The sequence below is a fragment of the Nannospalax galili genome, unplaced genomic scaffold (assembly GCF_000622305.1).
Source record: "Nannospalax galili isolate Female #2095 unplaced genomic scaffold, S.galili_v1.0 scaffold366, whole genome shotgun sequence".
In the NCBI taxonomy this organism is placed as follows: domain Eukaryota; kingdom Metazoa; phylum Chordata; class Mammalia; order Rodentia; family Spalacidae; genus Nannospalax; species Nannospalax galili.
The window spans coordinates 659,504-684,287 of record NW_008355168.1 but is presented as its reverse complement, the minus strand read 5'-3'; the positions used below and the strand labels follow the sequence as shown (position 1 = coordinate 684,287).

Sequence of the window (24,784 nt, the reverse complement as noted above, 5' to 3'; positions counted from 1 at the left end):
TATGGGGGGTGCGGGGTTCCGCGGAGCGCCAGCTGCTGGGTGTGGCGCCGGTCTCCCTCGCACCGCTGGGTGTGACGTGGTGCAGGTCTCCTGCGTGCACCTGGGAGTGCGGCGGGTCCCGCACAGCGTCTGTCGTTTGGGTCCCAGATCTCCGCGCTGCTGGCAGATCCCTGGCTCTCTGTGCTGCTGAGGCTTCTGCTACCGAGGCTGGCCCAGCCGAGTTCCACCCTAATTTCACCCGTGCACTCTTTCTCTGAATTCAGGACCCGTCAGCTGCCGGGTCACGAGGAGAGGTGCAGGGCGGCTAAAGCTAGGGTTCCATGAGTCAATGACGGAAGGATTAGCGCCCCCCGGGAAGACTGGATTGTAGGCAGTAAGACACAGGATTCAGCTTAGTCCGTGTTACAGCTCTTTATTCTCCTGACTCAGCTCGGCTCCAAGTCTTAGTAATCCAGCTTCAGCTCCAGCTTCAATTATTGAGGAAAAACCAGGACACTTATACCATGGGGGTGGTAGTAAAAACCTTAGCTGATAGGTACTTTTAGGATGCCCCATTTGGAAGTGGGCTCCTGCCAGGCTGCCAGACTGCCTGAAAAATCACACAGGAAAGGCTGGCAGTTTCCAGAGCCGGAGGCCATGTTTTTGGGGTGGCTACTTCAAAAGACGAGTCAGGAAGATGCCAGAAAAGCATCCTGCTGAAAAAGGAGTCTCTGCATTTGAATCCGAGCCCGTGGGCTTTCCGGACATGAAGAGACTGCTACTTTACACAGCAGGAGTCCCCAACAGGTATGGTAATCCCACCAGCATTGCTTTTTGTGCTCAAGATATCTTTGGCTATCTGGAGTCGTTGTTTCTATATGAATTTTAGGATTCTTTTTTCTAATTTTGTGAAGAATGTCATAAGGATTTTGATTGGGATTTCATTGACTCTGAAATTGCTTTTGGTAGGATGGTCATTTTCACAATACTAATTCTACCAATCCATGAGCATAGGAAGTCTTTCCATCTCCCAGTGTCTTCTTCAATCTCTTTCTTCAATTTTCATTGAATAGGTCTTTAATGTCTTTGGTTAGGTTTTGTGCTGGACAGCTTTAATGTCAACTTGTCACACCTGGGTTGAGGGAGCCTCAATTGAGGAATTGCCTCCATAGGACTGGCCTGTAGCCATGTCTGTGGGGCATCTTCTTGATGAGTGATGCGGGAGGGCCCAGCCCACTGTGGGTGTTGCCACCACTGAGCAGGTGGGCCCGTGTTGCATAAGAAAGCAGGCTGAGCAGGGGCCAGGGGAGCAAGCCAGTAAGCAGTGTTCCTCCGTGGCCTGTGCTCCAGATCCTGCCTCAAGGTCTCTGCCCTGAGTTCCTACTTTGGGCTCTCTGATGAACTGTGACCTGGGAGATGTAAGCCTAATAAACCCTTTCCTCCCCAAGTTGGTATTGGTCATAGTATTTTGTCACAGCAATGAAGAAACAAACTAGAACAGGTGTATTCCTAGATATTTTTGAGGGTATTGTGAATGAGAGTGTTTTCATGAACTCTTTCTCTGATTCCTTATTATTGGTATATAGAAAGGCTACTGGTTTTTGTAAATTGGTTTTGTAACCTGCCACTTGGCTGAAAGTGTTGATCATTTCCAGTTTTCTGGTGGAATTTTTGGGATATCTTATGTATATTATATCATCTGCAAACAGATAATTTGACCTCTTCTTTTGATTAGTACCCCTTTAATTTCATTGTCTATTGCTCTAGCAAAAGAAAAGGAATGGGGATAATGGACATCCTTATCTTGTTCCTGATTGGGAATCCCTCCAGTTTTTCTCTATTTAGAATGATGTTGACTGTGAGTATGCTGTATATAGCTTTAATTATATTGGGATATATTCACGCCAGTCCAGTTCCCTTTTTTTTTTTTTTTTTAAACTTACAAAAAGAAGAGTTTATTTAGCTTACAGTTCCAAAGGGGCAAGAGTCCATCATGGTGGGGAGGTGTGGCAGCAGAGGTGGCTGGAGGAGTGGAAGTGAAGCTCTCACATCTTCAAGCAAGCACAGGATGCAAGAGCCCTCTAGGACTCTTAACATAAGTAGATGTTGGATTTTCTCAAAGGCCTTTTCCAAATTTATTGTGATGACCATGTAATTTTTGTCTTTAAGGTCATTTATAAGACATTACATTTATTGACTTACATATATTGAACCATTCCTGCATCTCTCAAATAAAGCCAATTTGATCGTGGTGGAAGACCTTTTTGATGTGTATCTGTATGTGGTTTGCAAGTAGTTTGTTGAGAAGTTCTGCATCTATATTGGTTAGGGATATGAACCTATAGTTTTCTTTTTGTTGTATCTTTACATGGTTTTGGTATTAGAGTGATACTGGCTTAATAAAAGGAGTTTGTGAGTTCTTTCTCTATCTTTTTGAATAATTTAAGTAGGATTGATTGTAGATCTTTGAAGGTTTGGTAAAATTCTGTGAATTCGTTTGGGCCTGGGCTTTTTAATTGGTAGGCTTCATATGACTGTTTCTGTTTCCTTACTTATGTGTCTGTTTAACCTGTTGATCTCTTCTTGCTTCAACTTTGGCAGATCCATTGAATTTAGAAATTTGTTGATTTATTTTATTTTCTAATTTAATAGACTGTAGGTGTTTTAAGTGTCCCTTAACAATGTTTTGGATCATTTTGGTGTCTGTTGTGATGTTTCCCCTTTTGTGTCTGATTTTGTGGATTTGGATTTGCTTTTTCTGTCTCTTTGGTTAACTGGGCTAAGGGTCTGTCTACCTTGTTTATCTTTTCAAAGAACCAAATCTTATATTCATTGATTCTTTGAATTGCTTTGTTTCTATTTCATTGATTTCTGCTCTGATTTTTATGTCTTCTCATCTGTTGGGTTTGGTTTGTTCTTGCTTTTCCAGATTCTTGAATTGTATCCTTAGGTCATTTATTTATGCTCTTTTTGATTTTTTAATGTGCAGACTTTGGGCTACCAATTTCACTCTTAAAACTACTTTTAATGTGTCCCAGACGTTTTGTTGTGTTCTATTATATTTTCATTTAGCTCCAGGAATACTTTTCTTTCTTGACTTCTTCTTTGACCCATTCATCATTCAGGAGTACGTTGTTTAATCTCCATGAGTTCTTGTAGTTACTAGAGCTTCTTTAGCTACTGATTTGTTTTATTGCATTGTAGTCCAATAGAATACATGTAATTATTTCAGGGTTTTTTGTTTGTTTTTGCTTTTGTATTACTTGAGGTTTGTTTTGTGCCCCAGTATGTGGTCTATTTTAGAGAAATTTCCATGGGCTGCTGAGTAGAATGTGTCTTCTTTGGTGCTTGGGTGTACTATTCTTTAGATATATGTTAGGTCCCTTTGATATGTGATACTATTAAGTTCAGATATTTCTCTACTTATTCTTTGTCCAGATGACCTGTCCATTGCAGATAATTAGGTACTGAAATCACCTACTATTTCTGAGTTGTGCTTAATCAGTGTCTTGAAGTTCAGTAGTACTCTTTTTTATGAAATTGGGTGCACTAGAGTTTGGTGCATATATGTTCAGGATTGTCGTGCTTTCTTGATTGATTTTTTTTCCTTTGATCATAATGTTGTGACCTTCTTTATCTCTTATGATTAATTTTAACTTGAAGTCTATTTTTTTTTCAGATATTACAATAGCAAGTCCTGCTTAGTTAATTTGCTTGGAATATTTTTTCCATCCTTTGACCATAAGGTTGTGCCTATCCTTGGAGGTAAGATGAGTTTCTTACAGACAATAAATAAATGGGTTTTGTTTCTTAATTCATTCAACTAGTCTGTGTCTTTTGACTGGGGAGTTGAAGCCATTGATACTTAGAGTTAGTATTGTAAAGTGTATATTGGTTACTATCATTTTGTTTTTGTTCTTAATCTTTAGTATTTCTGTACTTTATACCTTCATTTTTTTCTTTCTGCAACTTTGTGAATATGGTCATTTCTTTCTTTAGTCCTCTGTATTGTTTTGAGTATTTTCTGTAGGACTGGTTTGACGGACATGAATTCTTTCAGCCTATTTGTATCATGGAAGATTTTTATTTCTGTTCAACTATGATAGTCAGTTTTGTTGGGTAAAGTATTCTTGGCTTGCATCTGTGGTCATTTAGAACTTGGAATATGTTGCTCCAGGCTCATCTGGTTTTATAGTTTGCATTGAAAAGTCAGCTGTAATTCTGATAGGCTTTCCTTTATATGTAACTTGGTTTTTGTTGTTGTTGTTGTTGTTATTGTTGTTTTCTTACAGCTTTCAGTACCTACTCTTTGATCTCTACATTTAGTGTTTTTACTATGATGGGAAGTTTCTATTTTAATTCTGTCTAATCAGTGTCTGTGTGCTTCTTGTATCTGCCTGGGTATATCTTTCCTTAATTTAAGGAAGTTTTCTTTTATAATCCTGTTACAGGTCTGGTCAATGCCACTGACCTGAGATTCTTCTCCTTCATCTATGCCTATGATGTGTAGATTTGGTATTTTCATGGCATCCCACATTTTCCTGTATTTTCTATCCCTGTTTTTTAAATGTTTTCATATTCTTTGCTTGGGTGGTCCAGCCCTTCAGCCTTGTTGTCCATACTTGATATTCTGCTTTCCATTTCATTAATTCTGCTTGTGAGGCTTTCTCGTCATTTCAAATTGACTTGTTGAATTTTTCAGTTACATCTTCATTTCAGCTTGAGTTTTCTTTAATATTTCTATCTCTTTTGTGAATTCATTTTTCAAGTCCTGAATTGTCTTTGTCATTTCATTTGGCCATATATTTATATTTTCTTGAACTTTGGTCAGGAGTTTATTCCTATCCTCTGAGTTCTTTGAGTTGCTTGTGTTCTTTAAAGTCATTGGGTTCTTTGGTCATGTTTATGATCTTTTGAATTCTATATCCTTGGCTTCCTCTGGGTAGTTCTTATTGTAGCATACTCTGTAGACCTGGTATGTTTTGGTGGGGACATAGTATCTCGGTTTTTCATATTATTTGTGGTTTTGTATTGTCGTCTAGGCATATGGATTTCTTTTGTTGGTTCTGCATCTGAAATGAAATTCTAGCCTGTCTTTCTTTTGTTGAAATTTGGTGCTGTTTATATTGTTGATATTGTTTTGTTGCTTCCTAATTGAGTATGAATAGTTAGTTGGTCTGTGCTTCAGTTTCTCGTTTTTGATTCTTATTAGTGGGACAGAATAGTTTGAAACTGGCTAGTGAAAAGCTCTCCCACAGGGTGAAGGATCCTAGCCCCAATTCAAACTATGGGGAACTAGTGGCTGGGTTCTGACAGACTAGTCTAGAGTAGATGTGAGCCCTGGAGCAGAGAGAATGTAGCATATCCAAGTGCAGTGGAATCAAGCCATAGTGGGTGGGATCTAACTTACCAGGTGTTGCATAGGACTGTCCTCTGACTGGCAAGCTATGTAAAGACACCTTCCTCCCAAGCTTGGTTGCACCCACTTGCCTACGATCATCACAAACTTGTTGACTGTTAACATGTTATGACCAGGATATGACAAAACCAAGGATGAGTCTGGGAAAGGCAATGGTGCTATCTCTGATGTGGGAAAGGAAGTCCAACAACTGAAGGGAAGTTGGGTGAAGTGAGAGTGTTGGCAGAGGGAATTCTGACATGGTGGGCTTTCCCCATAGGGCTGGAGGAGGTAGCAGCAGTGGCATGGGAAGTGAGATGTGTAACTAGGGTGAGGCCACCTAAGCAGATGATGTCAGTGGGGGAAATCCTGGGATGGCAGTACGTTGTTAGTGGTATAGAACAGCATGCCTGCTTGACCAGTGGGATCCACCACACAAGTATGAAGAAGCTTTGAGAACAGCCGAAGTTCTAGAGCAAACATTACAAGCCCTGGGGGTAGCACATCAGGGATGAAAGTATCAGCAAGCAGCTGCTGAGGCAGCTTGGCCACTCTTAAGGGTAATAAGAGATGGGTCCTAAGTCGAGTCAGAAGCCTGGAGGAAGACTAAAGGTGCAAGAGAGGAACTTCAGCAAGAAAGTGATATGAGGCTGGCCTCTTCAGTATTGGTCTTTGACCTTGATAGTAAATTGCATAAAAGAGAAAAATAGAGGTGTTAGCGTGTGTTTTTTATGGGTAGGGACAAGAAGGGGGACAAAGCCCAGATCAGATTGATAATACAAGGCTCATCCTGGGACCCCAAAACCTGGAACCCATGGGAAAAGACAGATAGTGATGAGGAACAGACAGACCTAGAAAGCTGAATATGCCTCTTGGGTTTGACCTCTAATACAAAGAAAGGAAAAATCCATGTTTCAGCATGTTGATGAAGGTCTTAACAATGGTCTGGTGTGAGAGACTATGGCAATCAGATAATACTCAGCACTGGAGGTGTTGGAACTAGGGAAGATTTTCAAACACGTAATGATCCTTCATTCCTCACCACATGGTTTATAAGGCTGTGGGACATGGGAGCAGGTGGAATTAGGATAAGTGCTACAAAAGCAGAAAAGCTGAGCAATATGACCAGCCATCCCTCCTTGAGACATAGGTTGCATAATCTGAGGCAGTACAGGGGGAATCAGTCCCTGATGGACTAGCCCCTATGAGCCATTAGAGATACTTGGTTATCAACAGTGGAGGTTCCCATGGATATCAGGGGCTGGAGCACAATAGAGGAGGGACAGGAACTATTGAGAGAATTAGGAAAGCAATGCATAATGTCCAGATAGGACTGTGTTCACCAGAGATTTAAAGAACTTGATTCAGCAGGAACCTTGAAATTGGTATGGAGCTCTAATGGCTTTGCTGAGTCCCTTAGTGGGACAGGATCTTTATGAAATAGGAGAGGCTTTGACAGATCTAAGTGACTTAGACCAGCATGTACAGTGTGTCTGTAAAATAGCAAAGCAACCTAAAAGTGACATAGACAAAGTAAGCCAGGTGTGGTGGCTTGTAGTCCCAGCACTTGGGAGGCAGAGGCAGGCGAATCTCTGTGAGTTCAAGGCCAGCCTGGTCTACATAGTGAGTTCCAGGACAGCTGGGGCTACAGGGACACCCTGCTTCAAAAAGACCAAAAAAAAAAAAAGAAAAAGAAAAAGTAGAAAGAGGTCTTCTTTGGGTTACTCAAAGGCAAATGTGGAAAGATTTGTGTTGAGTCCAAGTGCCTAAAGAAAAAACTGACAGAAACAAACAAACAAAACAAAAAAATTCTGTGCTAAGGAGCTTCTGGAAGGCTTTAAAATTTGAGGAACAGTTCACAAAAGGCATCCATGATAAAAGCAATACAAGTATAGAAGGTAAAAATTGTCCCGGGGTGGATAATGATCCCCCTAAATTTAAACAGAGTACATTTCTCTCCTGCTAAAGGTTATGCTAGGGGTGGAGACAGTAGTCCCAGTCAGGACCTTCCTGAGCATCCAGGTGTGGTCGGTGGAGAAACAACAGGTATGGCTACAGCCAGCAGTCAGAACCAGGACCTATCTGACCCAGGGAACCAACAGGTGCAGCAGGGACAAGAGGAGCCCTTTTCCTCCTTGGCCCTGTACAAGGCCAGGCAGCTTGAGCAAATCCCAGTGAGTTTATTGGAGATGGAGAAACACAAGGAAGCTCCATGTAAGAATTCCAGGATACCAAAAGGCTCAAACAAACAAACAAACAAACAAACAAAAAAACTAACTAAAGATAGTAAAGAGCTACTAAATTAATCCCTCTTATCCATGCTATTGTACTAAGCTGAAAACTCCTTGCCACCAAATGACTGGCCTTCATAGTACCAGAAGGCACTTTACAGATGGCTGGGGAGAATTGTCCCCTACAGTTCTGCTTACTGATGGATCCTGCATGCTGCACTATTGACATGTCAAGCAAGATGTCCCTGCTGGTCCAATAGTGTCATGACTTGTATATGTACAACCAACAAATTTCCAACTGGATTTAAGACTTACTCCTTGGGGAGGAACACACATCTGGTACTGCAAGCCAGGCCAAACCTCTCCCTCCCAAGTGGCAGGAGAAGTTATAGGCTCCAGTGGGGAAGTCACTGCAACTGTTTTGTTAGCTAAATGTGATGCACCTGCTAAGGTACCTTCCAGGAATTTGTATTTACACCCATAGGTTACAGCAGTCAGTGTTCGTTTAAATGTTTCTGCTTCTTCCTATTTGTATTTTTATAGTAGGAGGAATACCACTAGGATGGGCCAACAGCCATGTCTTGGAAACTGATGATGAAAAGGTCCAAGGATTTAGTATCTTGCCACAGTGGGAAGAAGACCATTTTACACCTATGTCACCCCCTCCAATACCTAGGGACTCTTGTGGAAGAGGATGGTGGAATGAATGTAAGAGCTGGAGGAAGGGGTGGAGGGTCACATAGAACTGTCCTCTGACCAACAAGCTATGGACTGATGCCTTCTTCCCAAGCCTGGTTGCACCTGCTTGCCTTGATCATCACAAATTTGTTGACTGTTAATGCTCTGCAAGAGACGGGCAGAGAGAGTCAGCCACACTTCCCAACCAACCAATCAGCCCTAGTTGCATGAGAGGGAGGGACTAAGGGTATATAAGTGGAGAAAGCCATAAGAAGACTCTCTTTCCATTTTGCATGTCTATGGGGAAGTCACTATCCATGCCTGGATGGAGACTTTCCAGTGCAGCCTTAGAGGGGAGCTCCCACACTCCTGTAAGTGGACTCTCACTCACTGCTCTATAATTAAGCCCAATACTTACTGATTTCCCAGATTGCAATTTGGCAAGATTGTACCTTGGTTTGTCATAGGGACCAAAGGAGGAGGGGGCGGGAAATCATTTGCACCTCCCAGAAGGAATTTTAGCTACATTTGGCTAGTCTGGAGGTCTCAGGTGGGATGTGCAGGAAGTGGGCCTAAGCCCAAGGCAGGGCAGGATGAGCATGGGGAGGATCTAACTAGCTAAGCAATGTAGATGTGAGCCCCAGGGCAACGAGAATATAGCTGGTTCAGGTGCTTGGGGTTAATCATTTGAATGTAATGGGAATAACTATAATGAAACCACCACTTTCAGATCAGGTACTTGGGGACAAAGTGGGAAGTCACAACTTTTCTTTCCAGCAGCAGGCCCAAGGGAGTTATCTCCAAAGCCCCAGCAGTAGGCAGTCATTTTCCATATATATAATTATCATCATCGTCATCATCATCATCATCATCATCATCATCATCATTGTCGTCATCATTTCAGGCCCACTCTGGCATTGGTGTGTATTGGGGTCATGAGGCCTTCTAGTCTATGTGACCAGGGCCATGTGCAGTGGTCTCCAACCTACATTTCATAAAAGGGTGGGGGACATAAGTTAGAATTCCAAGGAGGAAGCATGCTTAATCAAACCCAAAGCAAGGAGGATACACCTGTTTTTGCAAGCAAATAAAAGGACTGGTTTCCTAGTAAACCAGGCTTTGTTTTCTTAAGCCAGCAAAGTCTGTTTTCTCAGGCCAGCTGCTCTGTTTTCTTCCCTCAATTTTAGTTTCCTTCCTTAATAATTTCAGTTTTCCTCTTCATGAGAACATTTATAACTATGTACTCCTTCAAAGATAAACAATGTAATCAGTCCTACAATGATTTGAAATCACAATGCAGTTAATTCTTACAATCTGCATAGCTTTAATCCATACCATGTTCCCTACTTTTGACTCCATTATGCCCAACTCAACAATGTATGTGTGTGTGAGATGTGACAGTGATGATATTTAAAACAGCTATGATGTTACAAACATTTCCCCCACAGACGTTGCAAGCACCATGGAAGCATAGATTGATGACATTTGTCTGCGGCTCTGTGTGCTGTTCTGAGGCAGTAAGGTCAGAAAAACAACTTCCTTTGTAAAACTGTTATCAAAGATTGTTCATACCATGCTTGATATGCTGTTCTATCAAAACATGAAAGGAGCCCTCTGTTAGACAGTAGAGTCGAGTAGAATACAGTAGAATAGAATAGAGTTCAGTTCTGGGAGAATAATTCTGAGAGGAATCAGAACACCTCAGAACAAGATACTGCCCACTCTTGGTTAAACCACTTCAAGAGTGAAGTTTCTCATCAGTGGACTACCTGCCACATTAAATAAGGTGAAATGCTGTGGAGGAAGATATTTGAGGTCAACCTTAGGCCTCCACACATACACATGTGCACCCACATGCATAGGAACATGCACTCCCCACACACACACACACATAGCTAGATATGGTGGCACACTCTGTAACCGTGGAGCTTTCTGGCCAACCAATCTAACTTACTAAGTGAGTTCCAAGCCAGTAAGAGAACCTGTCTGAAAAGGTGGATGGCACCTTAGGAACAACACCACAGGTTGTCCTATGACCTTTGCATGTATATTATATAGCCATATGCATACAAAGTAAAGAAAATGGGAAACCCTATTTGTGAAAATGAGATTCTTACAACTGTGTTTCATTTCAAGCAAAAACAAGAACTGAAGCTCATACATTGGCATGGGACAATAACTCAATAACTTAAATAACTGCTCAGTGCAACAGACCATTTTGTGGAACTTACTGGGGAATTTGAGATGGATCACCCAGTACGCTCTGTAGCAGCCAGAGGTGTCTCAGGGGAGGCTGAAGAGTTTACTCAACTACCAGACCATGGTATATGACAACACAGGCATGAGCATAGTCAACACCTCCCAGATAGGAGACACCTACAGAGACTACAACTGTGCCACAGGGTGACATAAAAATGTCTCCAGTGAATTAGAGAAACACAAATTAAAACCATATTCAGATCCCATTTCAGCTCAGAGTGGCAGTCACCAAGAAAATAGTAATAACAAAAGCTGGTGAGGATACAGATTTAGGGAATCCATATAAACCGCAGATGGGAATATAAACTACTCCAGCCACTATGGTAATGTCTCAAGCTAAACATAGGATTACCATATAACCCAGCTTATACTACTTAGTCCCCATTTTGGTGTGGGTTTGGAAAATTATGGAATCTTTGGAATGGGAGGCATGACTGTGAGAGGTAGATTGCTAGGGGTGGTAAGCCCTTGAAAGTATAGCCTTGCCCTGGTCCCTATATAGCCAAATCTGCTTCTTGATCCACCAAGTTGTCACAAGCTGTACTGTAATACCCACCACAGACCACTCCATGCCAGCCACTATGCTTTCCCTATAATACCCACCACAGACCACTCCATGCCAGCCACTATGCTTTCCCTATCATGATAGTCTGCACCCTCTGGAACTGTGAACAAAAATAAACTCCTCTTCCCTGAAACTGCATCAGTGATGAAAAAAGTAATTAATACAAGATCTCTTCTCATTTCTCTGTGCCCTGTGTCCTCATTCTTCTGCAAGTGAAGCTTCTCTTGGGGCAGAAAATAGAGCTTCAGGTTGTTTCACAGTTACCGACTGCAGCTTAGCATACATCAATAGCATTTAAACTCCAGAGCCAAGACTGGCTTAGTAATTAATTACCCTCCTGCCTCACCCACTAGAGTGTTAGGGTCACAGGTGTGCACCTTCACATCAGCTCTAGAGTGTTAGGATCACAGGTGTGTGTGGGTCTCTCCCTCCCCTCGAGGGCCATTGGCTACAGGTCCACAAGGACAAAGGGAGCAGAAGCGACGAACAGGATCAGGATGGCCAGTGAGCACGACGGAAAGGACTTTCCGGGTAGTCAGAGTCAGTGATACAGCTCCGTTTATTCAGTGGGGCTCAGGGAAAATATAGTGTGGAGGAAGCAGACAAAGCTTCAGCTGATAGGTGCTCATAGTATGCTTTATTTACATGTGGTAGGGGGATCCTATCATCCGACTATAGGGCAATGCCTAATTATCATATAGAAAAAACCTGGGGGCAGTTTTATTGCAGGTAACCATGCCAAAGGTTCCAAATAAGGTCACACATCCATGCTTGGTGGCACTTTCCAGGTAAGTCAGGCAGAAAGCAGGAGGCCCCCCACCGAGAAAGGGAATCCTTCCATATAGCACCATGCCCCTTAGAGCTATCCAGACATGGAGGACTACAACCTAAGCAGCAGGGTCCCCCAAAAGGTGTGCACCTTCAGATCAGTCTATAGTGTTAGGATGACAGGTGTGCACCTTCACATAAGCTCTAGAGTGTCAGGACACAGGTGTGCACCTTCACAACAGCTCTAGAGTGTTCGGGTCACAGGTGTGCACCTTCACATCAGCTCTAGAGGGTTAGGATCACAGGTGTGCACCTTCTCGTCAGCTCTAGAGTGTTAGTGTCACAGGTGTGCACCTTCGCGTCAGCTCTAGAGTGTTAGTGTCACAGGTGTGCACCTTCGCGTCAGCTCTAGAGTGTTAGTGTCACAGGTGTGCACCTTCGCGTCAGCTCTAGAGTGTTAGTGTCACAGGTGTGCACCTTCGCGTCAGCTCTAGAGTGTTAGTGTCACAGGTGTGCACCTTCGCGTCAGCTCTAGAGTGTTAGTGTCACAGGTGTGCACCTTCGCGTCAGCTCTAGAGTGTTAGTGTCACAGGTGTGCACCTTCGCGTCAGCTCTAGAGTGTTAGTGTCACAGGTGTGCACCTTCGCGTCAGCTCTAGAGTGTTAGTGTCACAGGTGTGCACCTTCGCGTCAGCTCTAGAGTGTTAGTGTCACAGGTGTGCACCTTCGCGTCAGCTCTAGAGTGTTAGTGTCACAGGTGTGCACCTTCGCGTCAGCTCTAGAGTGTTAGTGTCACAGGTGTGCACCTTCGCGTCAGCTCTAGAGTGTTAGTGTCACAGGTGTGCACCTTCGCGTCAGCTCTAGAGTGTTAGTGTCACAGGTGTGCACCTTCGCGTCAGCTCTAGAGTGTTAGTGTCACAGGTGTGCACCTTCGCGTCAGCTCTAGAGTGTTAGTGTCACAGGTGTGCACCTTCGCGTCAGCTCTAGAGTGTTAGTGTCACAGGTGTGCACCTTCGCGTCAGCTCTAGAGTGTTAGTGTCACAGGTGTGCACCTTCGCGTCAGCTCTAGAGTGTTAGTGTCACAGGTGTGCACCTTCGCGTCAGCTCTAGAGTGTTAGTGTCACAGGTGTGCACCTTCGCGTCAGCTCTAGAGTGTTAGTGTCACAGGTGTGCACCTTCGCGTCAGCTCTAGAGTGTTAGTGTCACAGGTGTGCACCTTCGCGTCAGCTCTAGAGTGTTAGTGTCACAGGTGTGCACCTTCGCGTCAGCTCTAGAGTGTTAGTGTCACAGGTGTGCACCTTCGCGTCAGCTCTAGAGTGTTAGTGTCACAGGTGTGCACCTTCGCGTCAGCTCTAGAGTGTTAGTGTCACAGGTGTGCACCTTCGCGTCAGCTCTAGAGTGTTAGTGTCACAGGTGTGCACCTTCGCGTCAGCTCTAGAGTGTTAGTGTCACAGGTGTGCACCTTCTCGTCAGCTCTAGATTGTTAGTGTCACAGGTGTGCACCTTCTCGTCAGCTCTAGAGTGTTAGTGTCACAGGTGTGCACCTTCGCGTCAGCTCTAGAGTGTTAGTGTCACAGGTGTGCACCTTCGCGTCAGCTCTAGAGTGTTAGTGTCACAGGTGTGCACCTTCTCGTCAGCTCTAGAGTGTTAGTGTCACAGGTGTGCACCTTCTCGTCAGCTCTAGAGTGTTAGGGTCACAGGTGTGCACCTTCATGTCAGTTCTAGAGTGTTTGTTAGGGTCAGAGGTGTGCACCTTCACATCAGCTCTAAAGTGTTAGGATTACAGGAGTGCACCTTCACATCAGCTCTAGCTGTCTTTTGTAATGTCCCAATGAATGCCTCACTTTGGGTCATATATCCACCCTGAAAACTAATCACTACACCCTGCACACCTGCTAAACAATGCAGCCCTGACTCTAGGGAGGCCATTCCAGAGCCTGAATGCCCACCCATCTGTCACTACACCCACCTTACCATTTGGACACTGCCTGGTGTTCAGTGACCTCAATCCAAAGTAGGCATCCCTAGACAGAACAGGGGATAAATAGACAATTTTAGAGCAGCTAATCAAAAGAAGTCTAAGAAAATAGCACCACCACAAGAAAATAACAAGAATTAGTGCACATTGTTCAGTAATAACGCTCAGTAGTTATGGTCTCCATTCCCTAGTAAAGAGACATAGACTAAAAGATTGGATTAGAAAGCAGGGTCCATCTTTTCACTACCTCCAAAAATCACAGCTCACCATAAAAGATAAATACCCACTTAGAGGTATTCCAAGCAAATGGAACTGAGAAATAAGCAGATGTAGCTATTCTAATTTCTAATAAAATAGGCTTCAAACTAAAACTAGAAGAGATAAGGATTATCTCTATCTCATACTGATTAATAGAAAAATCCACCAAGAGGATATTACAATCATAAACATTTATGCACCAATCACAGAGGCACCCAGTTTCATAAAAGGAACACTATTCAATCTAAAACCACAGATTGACCCCAATACAGTGATAGTGGGTGACTTTAATACCCCATTCTTACCAGTTAACAGGTCATTTAGACAAAACTAAACAAAGAAACTCGAGTTAAATGACATCATAAATGAAATGGATCAAAAAGACAATTATAGAATATTCCATCAAAATATTAAAGAATACATATTCTCAGCCACCCATGGAACTTTCTCCAAAATCAATCACATATTAGGACATAAATCAAGTCTCAACAAATATAGGAAAATAGAAATAATATCCTGAATTCTATCCAACCACTAAAGAATAAAGCTGGAAATCAACAGCAACAGAAACTTCAGGAACTGCACAAATGCATGGAAATTAAGCAATACAGTATTAAATGAAAAATGGGTCAAGGGAGAAATCAAGAGTATTTTTAAATTCCTAGAATTGAATGAAAATGGAAGCACAACATTACAGACTCTATGTGACACAATGAAAGCCATCCTCCAAGAAAAATTTATAGCACAAAAGTGCCTACTACAAAATGTTAGAGACATCTCATATTAATAACTTAATGATGCACCTGAAGACCTTGGGAAAACAAAAATACCCATAAAAAGGTAGATGTGGCCTGGCGTGGTAGCACACACCTTTAATCCCAGCATGCAGGAGGCAGAGGCAGGTGGATCTTTGTGAGTTCAAGGTCAGCCTGGTCTACATAGTTCCAGGCCAGCTCTTTGGCCTTAGTGGCACAAGCAAGATAACAAAGGGAATATTATCACATAGAACATGTCCCAACAAGAGTCACATGTTGTGCATCTGGTGTGGCTTAAGGCCTACCACCTTCAGAAGTCGACGTGAGTACCAGAGAAAGTATCACTGGAGAGCCAAGGCTGAATAAGAGATGAAATACTACCAGGACTGGGCGAATGAGGCACCTCACAACTGTCTACTCCTGATTCAGATATGTATTTCATGATGAAACAATTAAACCCAAGAGGGCAGCTGTTGCAGCATCCAGTTCATCTTGAGGATTTCGGTGATCAGTCATAAAATAGATGATATGGTTTTAAAAACTATAATAAAAAAGTAAACAAAAACAAATTGTCAAAATCAGGGTTGGAATTAATGAAATAAGGACAAAAAATTACAACAAACCAATGAAATGAAGCACTGATTACTTGAACAAATTAGCAAGATTGACAAACCATTAGCCAAATTAACCAAAAGAAAGAGAGGATGAAAATTAATAAAATCAGCAGTGAAAATGGAAACATTACATAGACACTGAGGAAACTCAGAGACTCATAAGGATGTACCTTAAAAATCTATATTCCACTGAACCAGAAAACCTAAAAGACATGAATGAGTTTATAGATGTATATGGCCTACCAATCAAGGTGAAATAACTAATTTAAATAGACCTTCAAAGAAGAATTAACACCAATGCTCCTCTAATTTTTCCATAAAATATAAAAGAAAGGAACATTTCCAAATTCTATTTATTTATTTATTTATTTATTTATTTAGTCTTTTGGGGGACAGGGTCTCCCTGTAGTCCCAGCTGGCCTGGAACTCACTATGTAGACCAGGCTGGCCCTGAACTCACAGAGATCTGCCTGCCCCTGCCTCCCGAGTGCTGTGACCAAATTTTTTTAAAAAGCCAGTAATACTTTCATACCCAAACCAAATAATAGTATCTATCATGATAAAGTCAGCATCATCCCAGAGATGTATCAGTGATTCAACATACTGATACAATCCACCATAAACAGACTTAAGGACAGACAGCACATGATCATCTCAGATGTAGAAAAGGCCCTTGACAAAATACAACATCACTTATTATAAAGGTCATGGAGAATCTTAAGAATATAGGGGACATGCCTAAACATAATATTGACCATATACAATAAGCCCACAGTCAACATCATGCTAAATGGAGAAAAACTCAAAGCATTTCCACTAAAATCAGGTACAAAACAAGGATGTCCATTCTCCATTTCTATTCAATATTGTGCTTGGAGTCTTAGCTAGAGCAGTAAGACAAGCGAAAGAGATGATGAGGACACAAACAGGAAAGGAAGAAATCAGTGTCTTTATTTGTAGATGATATGATTCTATATGTTAAAAACCCCATAATATTCTTCAGAAAACTGTAGAGCTGATAAACACATTTATCAAAGTAGCAGGATACAAAATTAACACACAAAACCCAGTAGCCTTCCTATATATCAACAACAAACATACTGAGAAAAAAATCTGGGAAACAGCTTTTGCTTCCTGTGTCTGTGTGATGATGTGAGAGCTTCAATTCTGCTGCTCCTGTTCCAGCCACCTCCAGCCACCATGCCTCCCTGCCTGATGGACTGTGATTCCCCTGGAACTGTAAGCTCAAACTCTTCCTTCTCTGGATTGCTTGGGTCAGTGTTTCTATCGCAGCAACAGAAAAGTGACTAATACAGTAATTGCTACCAGAGAGTGGGCTGTTGGCTGTGAAGAACCTGACCATGTGGGGTTTTGAAGAAATGTGCAAGACTTTGGAAGGTTGGGCTGGAAAAGAAGTTGATTGCTGTAAGCAGAGCTTAATAGATCATTCTAGTACTCTCCTGGAAGAAAGTAGTGCTGAGTACAATGTAGTTCCAGGGGGAAATAAGGACTTAAGCAGAACCTAGGATATTTTGGCAAAGAGTCTGGCTGGAGTCTGCCCTCAACCTAAAAGCTTGCCTCAGGCTAAGTTAAAAAGCAATGGAGTAATTTCTCTGGCAGAAGAAATTTCAAGACAGCCTAATGTAGAAATGGTAGTGTGGCTATTAATGGTGAATATTGTGCAGGTCTACAGTGAAAGAGAGCAAAAGGAGCAGAAAGAAATACGGTTTGGATTAAAAAAGAGCACTAGGAAGATAAATGTTGGAGCCCTGGCATGTGATGGAGAGGATCCCATTGATAAGGAGATTAAAGTGATGATTAAGGAGGGGCCTAGAGATTCAAACTGAAATAATGGAGAGAGTGCCTCCAGGACAAGGCCACACTCAGTTAAGCCTCCAACTTGTGAAGGGAAAATGCTGCAGGGACCACTGAGGGGAAAAGCTTCTAAAATGGATAAAGCAGGCTGGAGTCCATCCCGAACTTGCAGCCAAACTTGGCAGTGTCGTTCACCTGGTGCTGGCTTTAGAGGCATGAAAGATGCAAGAGTGAAGTGGTCATCAGTTCTTCCTCTGCAGTTTCAGGGAGCCTTGGAGGCCAGGCAGCATGCAGCAGGGGTACTTCTGCATAGAGAAGGCCCTGATAGGCCATTGTGTGAAGCTGTGAAGGTGAAGCCTGGTTGGCAATGGAGACCCCAAGAAGTTCATGATGCCAGAGCTGTGAGGCATCTGCCAAGAAGACCTGCATACAGGGAGTGGTACCAGCACAAGAGAGAGATGTGTGCTGCGCACAGCAAAGCTAGGGAGGCTGAGCCACCTAAGGCCTTTGGAAGTAAAGTCCCAGAAGTTGGATGTGGAGCTACTGGATTTGGTGTTTGTACTGCTGGTTTTTGGTCTTGTTTTGGTCTGGTATTTCCTTACTATGCCTCCATTCCTCCCTTTTGGAATGGTAATGTATATTTGGTTCCACTATATGTTGGGAGTATGTAATTTGTCTTTTGATTTTATAAAGGCTTACAGTTAAGATATTTACCTAAGTCTCAGAATATTTTGTACTGTGGACTTTTGAATAATATTGGGACCAAGAGAACTTTTAAAGTTGGTCTAAATGCATTTAGGTCATAAGCCTATGGGGGCCAGGGGGTGGAATGTGGTTGTTTGAATGAATATGTCCCCCATAGGCTCCAAGTATTTGGACATTTTGTCCCCAGATGATGACACTTTTGGGAGGTTTTAGAAGGTGTGGCTATCCCGGAGGAAGCAAGTCACTGGGGGTGGGCTTAGAGAGTTCTTAAGCTTTGCCAGATCTCCAGTCGCTCTCTTGCTTCCTGTGCCTACATGATGTCTGAGAACTTAGCTTCTGCTGCTCCTGCTCCAGCCACCTCCAGCCACTGTGCTTCCCTGCCATGACAGACTGTAATTCCCCTGGAACAGTAAGCTCAAATAAACTCTTCCTTCTATTAAAAAAAAAGTAAAATAAATAAATAAATAAATCTGGGAAACAATCCTGTTCATGATAGCCTTAAAAAAATCTTGGAATAAATCTAACCAAGGAAATGAAGGCTTGTGTTTAAAAAACTTAAGGCACTGCATAAAGAAATTGGAGAAGATACCAGAAGATGGAAAGTCTTCCTATACTCAAGAATCAGTAGGATTAATAGTGTGAAAATGACCACCATACCAATAGCAATCTACAATTCAATGCAAGGCCTTTCAAAATCCCAATGCAAGTCTTCACAGAAATTGAAAAAAAAAATCTTAAATTTCATAAGGAAACACAAAACCCAGGATAGCCAAAACAATCCTGAACAATAAGAAAAAGTGCTAGATGCATCACCACTCCTGATTTTAAGTTAAAACTGCTAGAAATTATCAATACTTTCAACAAAAGTATGTCACAAAATCAACTTACAGAAATCAGTATCCTTTCTATATACCACTAATCAGAGAAAGAGTACATGGAAACCCTCCCAGTCACAATAGTCTCAAAAAAAAATCATGGAATAAACCTCACCAAAGACATTAAAGATCTCTATAATGAAAACTTTAAATCTTTAAAGAAAGAGGTAAAGAAAGACACCAGGAGATGGAAACCTACTGTGCTCATGAATTGGTAGAATTAATATTGAAAAAATGATGGTCCTACCAAAAGCAATTCAGTGCAATGCCAATCAAAATCCCCATGACATTCTTCATAGAGTTAGAAAAAAATCCTAAAATTCATATGGAATCACAAAAGACCCCAGATAGCCAAAACAATCTTGGGCAAAAAGAGCAATGCTGGGGGTCACTATACCAGATCCCAGACTATATCACAGAGATTTAGTCATAAAAACAAAATAGTACTGGCACAAAAACAGACACATAGATGATCAATGGAACGCAATAGAAGACCCAAACATGAGTGCGTGTGATTTCAGCCACCTGATATTTGACACAGGTGTCAAGAACACACAATGGAGGAAAGACAGCCTGTTTAGAAATGGTGCTGGCAAAACTGGATCCCCACCTGTAAAAGAATGAAATTGGACACTTATGTTTCACCCTACACAAAAGTCAACTCCAGATGGATCCAAGACCTCAAGATGAAACCTGAGACTCTGAAACTTCTAGAAGACAGCATAGGGAGTACCCTTCAATACATATGTATAGAAAGGACTTTCTAAATCAAACATCAGTTGCTATTGCATTAAGGTCAACAATCAAGTGGAACCTCATTAAACTAAAAAGCTTCTGTACAGCAAAAGAAACAACCAAGGAAGTGAAGAGGAAACCCAGTGAGTGTGAGAAAACCTTCACCTGCTACACATCCGACAGTGAATTAATACTCCAAATATACAAAGAACCAAAAAAAAAAACAAAACCCAAAGAAACAAGAAAATAAATGACCCAATAAAGACCTGGGCTAAGGAGCTGAACAGAGAATTCTCAAATGAAGAAATAAAAATGTCTAAGAAGCACCTTAAAAACTGCTCAACATCCTTAGTACTTAGAGAAATGTGATCAAAACCACTTTAAGATTTCATCTTACCCCAGTCAGACTAAGATCAAGAGAACAAAAGGAACCAAATGCAAACAAGGGTGTGGAGAAAGAGGAACTCTCATTCATCACTGGCGGGAACACAAACTCGTGCAACCCCTACAGAAAGCAGTGTGGAGAACGCTCTAAAAACTACAAATGAGTCTCCTATATGATCCTTTGACACCACTCCTTGGTGTATACCAAAGGACTTCTCCTACTGTAGGAGAAGTCCACTTTTATCTAAGGGGTTTGTTGCTGCTCTTTTCAATAGCTTAGAAATAGAAACAACCTAAATGTCCCTCAACTGACAAATGGATAATGAAAATGTGGTACATTTGCACAATGGAGTTCCACTTGATGGCAAGGAAAGATGAAACTATGAAATTTACAGGTAAATGGATGGAATTAGAAACTGTGATACTAAGTGAAGTAACACAGATTGAGAAAAGTAAGCAACATTGATATGTTCTCCCTCATTTGCAGATCTTAGCACCAATCCTTTATATGTGAGTCTATATTCTGAAGTAACAGCAGGAGCCGAGTAAATGGAATGAAAGCACGGAGGTAAAGGGAAAGAGAGAGCCTGAGAGAGGGGAATAGTAGGAAACAGGTGTTACCAAGGGGGACATGGGAAGATGGGGTATTTAACTGGGTAGGGAGGAGGGAAGGAAATACAAAGAACCATGGGGCTAAACAGTAAGAAAGAACTCGGGGGGGGGGGATTGGTAATAGGAGACAGGTTAAGGTAAAGGAGAAAATGGAGGAAATAGCAGTACTTAAACTGAGGGAGGAAGTAGGTTAGACAGGGAGGGAGAGAGGAGAGATAAATACAGCTTTGGTGGTGTAAAAAGCCGGGGGCTGGGGGCTGGAGAGAGGGCTCAGCGGTTAAGAACACTTGCTGTTCTTGCAGAAGACCTGTCTGCAAGACAGCTAACAAATGTCTGTAACTAGTTCCAGGGGATCTGACAGCCTCTTCTGTCCTCCATAGGCATTGCATGACACGAGTGCACTTACATACACGAAGGCAATACATGCATATACATAAAAAATAAAACTAGAGGGAAATGTATTAACTCAAAAAACCCTCAAAAATACACATAACAATATCTTTTGCCAGACAGGAGAAACCCCCCTTCAAGTTGTCAGGGTAGTCCAAGAGACTCTCAATATGACAGGCTATTGCCATGGCTCTTGATTACCTCCCAGACCTTGAAGGTGAGACCCTATTCCTGAGGACAGCTCATACTTTGGACACAGGATTTGGAGCAATGAAACTGGAACTGACCCAGAAGCCCTCTCCCTGAAGACTAGCTCCCAAGTTCTAGAGGATACTATGCAAACTAATAAGGGAGAAAATCAATCAGTTGTCCAACCCAGGCTCTAAAGTCTAATAATCACAGGGCTAACACAGCAAAGTCTTTCTATTGGTGCAGTAGGGCCACTGTTATCTGGGGGCAATCAACAGCTATCTAATTGGACTTACAGCCCTCTCAATGGGAAGGACCTCATAGGTAGCACTGTAAATACAGTCAAAAACATATGTCTGGAGTGGTCATAGATCCTAGAGAAAAATCCCATCTCTAGACAAATGAAATTTCTTACTGTATGCTAAACAGGAATCCTTAAATTTACCATATACCATTCATCAAAGAAGCTTCTTTTTGCAACAGATGGAGGTTATTACAGAGTTCCACAACTGGTCACACACAGAGAATGTAATCTGAGAGATTCCCAGCCCAAAGTCACACACTTATGGTGGAACCTCTATACCTAAGGCTCACAGAACATAGCAGAACAGGGGGTATTGAGGATACTAATACATCCCTCAACTCTCACTGGCAAAGCTTCCTCATACAATAGAGTGTGATGCACACAGAAGGCCACAACTGGCCAAGGTTTAGAGAATAAGATAGTGCAGAGTGCATGTCCCTGGATAAGACTCCTATATTAAACCTCACCCACCCGCACAGCTCAGGGACCATTGAAGAAGAGCAGACAGAAAGATTGTAAGAGCCATGGTTGATGCATGAACATAAGGACACAGGTTTTCAAACCACTGGGAACTTGCTCACATGAACTTGCAGCAATGGTGACGGCATGCACAAGACCCATGCTGGCTCAGACAAAAACTCAGCCTAGAACAAGGGAAATGGTTGTCAGGCCCAAACCCTAGCAGAGGAAATCTTGGCAACTGAGTATTGCTGGTTGAGGGAGAGTAGATCTTACAGGACTGACTCTAGCTAGATAAGCTGATTAGACTCCAGTGGATGAACTTGCATTGAGGGACACCTGGGTAACAGTGCTTGACTGGCTAGGATTTAACATATATGACAGAAGGCATGAAATCTGGTTGGGGGAATGGGGGTGAAAATGGGGGGGGGTTTCTAAATTTGATTAAGATCTATTATGTGAAATACACAAAAACTCAATAAAAATATATATTATATAGTTTTTAGTGTTTTTGAGACAGGGTCTCCATGTAGCCCAGCTGTCCTGGAACCACTATGTAGACCAGGCTGGCCTTGAACTCACAGAGATCCGCCTGCCTCTGCCTCCCAAGTGCTGGGATTAAAGGCATGGGCCACCACACCTGGCCCCATAAAAATATTTTTAAAAATCCAAGACTTTAAAATTTTTCCTATGATCATTCCTTGGCATGTAAGCATCAAATTATATTTCCACTTTGTACTGTATTAGAATGATTGATTTGTAGTTTTTTGTTTTTATTTTTTGGTTTTGTGAGCTAGGGTCTCCCTGGCCTGGAACTCACTATGTTGATCAGGCTGGTTTTGATCTCACAGAGATCTGCCTGCCTCTGCCTCCCAAGTGTTGGGATCAAGGCATGCACCACCATACCTGGTTTAGAATGCTTGATTTTAAACATTGCTGTGTGAGTTGCTCAGCTCATTAAAAATTGTTAAATTAACTTTGCTAGGTATTAGGACAGAATTTCTAATAATTTTCTAAACTCTCCCTAAATATACCATTGCTATTTTGTACTTTAGTTGTGCAAAGCAGTGTTCTTAACATTGGTTGACAATTGTAAGATCAAAATATTGATCAACTTTGAGAAATGTTAGCATGTTTCATGACCTATGGTATCAAATATTCAGCCAGTTTCAGTATATAAAAATGGCAAGCACATCCATCTCATTAGTATGCACTTTTGCTTTTGTTTTTAGTACTGATAAACTTATTTAGGCATAGCAAATAATTATTTTTAAATAAATGTATTGCTTAGTAATAGTAAATATTTGTAATGTGTACTTGTTATATACACCTGGGGTTGTGTTAAAAATTTCTTGAGCAAAGAGGAAAACTTAAGAAGTCCTGAAGTAGGGACGGGGCAAGTGAGTAGGGGCAAGTATAGTAGGGACGTGAAGCAAATGAGTGAGAGAGAGGGCTGGGAAAGTACTTGGCAGACTGCTTCAGCGTGCCTCCAGGCCCTGAGTTCTAACCCCAGCACCTTATAAAACCTGGGGTGGTGGTTTAATACCAGAACTTGGAAAGTGGAGGCACCGGGGATCAGAAGTTAAAGTCATCTGCCACTATATGCTGAATTTGACTCAAGCCTGTTTAAAAAAGAAAAAAAAGAATCAAGCAGGGTGTTTTGTTTTGTTTTACCTTCTTCTTAAAGAGGCTCTCCTGCAGGGAAGCAAGCTTGGGCTGGGACTCGCTCCGTCCCAAACCGGTGGCGTCGGAAGGCTCGAGGCCTGCGCAAACGCCTGTGTTAAGTGTGGCTCCCGCGTGATGCTGGGGGTGGCGGCCGAGATGTCCCGGCCGGAACCGGGCCTAGTACTTCACTGGCCGCATCTCATGGTTCACAACAGTCCCGCGAGGACAACGTGACATTCCCTCTCCGGGGACTCCACACCCAGATCCCGGGGCGAGCCACCGCCTGCGGCCGACCGCCAGAGGGCGACTCCGTCCGCCCGGGCTTCGCTGGCGCCACCCCTCCCTTCCTTAACGCCCGCCCGGCCTGCAGGCCCCAGGCGAGCTAGCGCGAGTGCGCAGGGCTCAAGGGTGGGGGACGCGGAGCCACGTCCTGCAGCGCGGACAAAGGCGGGAGCGCGCACGTTCTTACGTACGCGTCGGCCGGCGGCGGGCTGGGCAGGGCCGTCAAGCGTGCGTGCCGGGAGCCGAGCCTCACGGGTGAGTAGGACTGACCCGTCCCCGCGGGGTGTCTTTGGCCACTGGCCGGGCGTGGGGCGCGGGTTCCGGCCGTTCCGATGCCTTCCGCGTCCAGAGCCGCTGACGGGGGATCCTTCCCACGGGTCCCGCTCTACTCAGCTCGGCCCGCTCCTCTCCTCCTCTCGGCCCTGCCGGCTCCTCCGCCCGGCCCGCTTCTCCCCTCGGCCTGGCCCGGCCCGCTCCTCTCCTCCGCGCGCTCCTCTCCTCCGCCCGGCCCAGCCCGCTCCTCCCCCTGGCCGGCCGCTCCCCATCCCGGCCTTTTCCGAGGCCCAGCTGAGGAGAGCTGCCGGCGTTAGGTGACGTGGAAGCGCCTTCTCTTCGGAGTCCAGTTCCCCTGCCTTTCGGCCGGTTTTCCTTTTCGGCGGGGTGGGGTGGTCGTCTCGCCTCTCCCCGGGTTCCACTGCCTTTCCATCTCGGTTCCTCATCCTCGAGGGCTGCCTGAGAGTCACGTCCATCTGGACTGTAACTTTTGCAGCTCAGAAGTTATAGAAAATGTGAAACGGTTCAGCTCCGTAGAAATAAATTCCAACCCGTACCGGATACCGGCCCCTCTCGTCTGTAGGTAGCTTTGAAAGCATTTGAAGAATTGTGTT

The 24,784-nt window shown here is 43.2% G+C and overlaps 1 protein-coding gene and 1 long non-coding RNA gene across 7 annotated transcripts in view; one reads left to right on the top strand and one right to left on the bottom strand.

Annotated features, from left to right (window-relative positions):
• Positions 1-8,652: 8,652 nt before the first annotated feature.
• On the bottom strand, positions 8,653-23,909 carry LOC115067553. The gene is made up of 4 exons (XR_003846951.1): positions 23,625-23,909; positions 15,250-15,409; positions 13,852-13,901; positions 8,653-9,271 (listed from the first exon to the last, which is right to left on the bottom strand). It is a non-coding gene; the product is annotated as an uncharacterized LOC115067553 (long non-coding RNA).
• Positions 23,910-24,026: 117 nt separating this feature from the next.
• Positions 24,027-24,784, top strand: part of Gpat4 (glycerol-3-phosphate acyltransferase 4) — a 43,771-nt gene continuing 43,013 nt past the window's right edge. For all 6 annotated transcript variants that reach the window (XM_008852304.3, XM_029555662.1, XM_008852305.3 and 3 more), the window contains exon 1: positions 24,027-24,152. The gene's annotated coding sequence lies outside the window, so the exon portion shown is untranslated. The remainder of the gene's footprint in view (positions 24,153-24,784) is intronic.